The sequence below is a fragment of the Eimeria mitis genome, genomic scaffold (assembly GCF_000499745.2).
Source record: "Eimeria mitis Houghton genomic scaffold, Emh_scaff6072, whole genome shotgun sequence".
NCBI lineage: Eukaryota > Apicomplexa > Conoidasida > Eucoccidiorida > Eimeriidae > Eimeria > Eimeria mitis.
This window is the reverse complement of record NW_013574291.1, coordinates 2,237-3,146: the sequence shown is the minus strand read 5'-3', so window position 1 is coordinate 3,146 and position 910 is coordinate 2,237.

Genomic DNA, 910 nt, shown 5'->3' with positions numbered 1-910 from the left:
AGCAGCAGCAGCAGCAGCAGCAGCGGGGGCGCTAACGTACGCAGCTCCTGGCCCTTGCTGGCGAAGATATCCCCTTACTTTCAGTCGGAGTGGAGTATGGCGCAGTTCAAGTCCGTAAACCCTAAACCCTAAACCCCAAACCCTAAACCCCAAACCCTAAACCCCAAACCCTAAACCCTAAATAGCATTGTAGGGTTCGTGTAAGCCGTCTTTTCTTTGCCACGACCAAAAGGAGGAAACCCTCGGAATACTTAAGAAGGTCTAAAGGGGAATTAGGGTTTAGGGTTTAGGGTTTAGGGTTTAGGGTTTAGGGTTTGCTGCTCAGGTTTCACTTTTCGGAGAACTTCGCAGCTGTCTGTGCATTCGGCCAGGAACCCCAAACCCTTTTAGGTGGGTTTAGGGTTTGTGGGCCCCGCCCGATGGTTTTTAAGGGTTTAGGGTTTAGGGTTTATAGTGTTTCATTAGGGTTTGCTGTTGAGGGTTTTAGGGTTTAGGGTTTATTACGGTTTGTGTGTACGGGTTCGCTATGCGTTGTTGTTGGGGTCGCCTGGATCTAGGGTTTAGGGTTTTCGGGGTTTGACTGTATGCTTTTTTGTTGAGGGTTTAGGGTTTAGGGTTTAGGGTTTTGGGGTGTATACGCAGCTCTGACCGCAGACGGGTGTTTTTATAAACTGAAGTTCGATGTTTCTCATGGGGGGCCGATGACGCGAGAAACGTTCTTGCGTTTGGCTGCTGAGGAGGGTTTGTAAACCCTAAACCCTAGATTAGGGTTTAGGGTTTAGGGTTTAGAGGGACTGTAAGCATAGATGTCGGGGTTGGGGAGCAGGTAAGCACACACACTCCACTAGGGTATAAACCCTAAACCCTAAACCCTAATTTTCCTCTCGAAAGCTTCAAAACCCTAAACCCT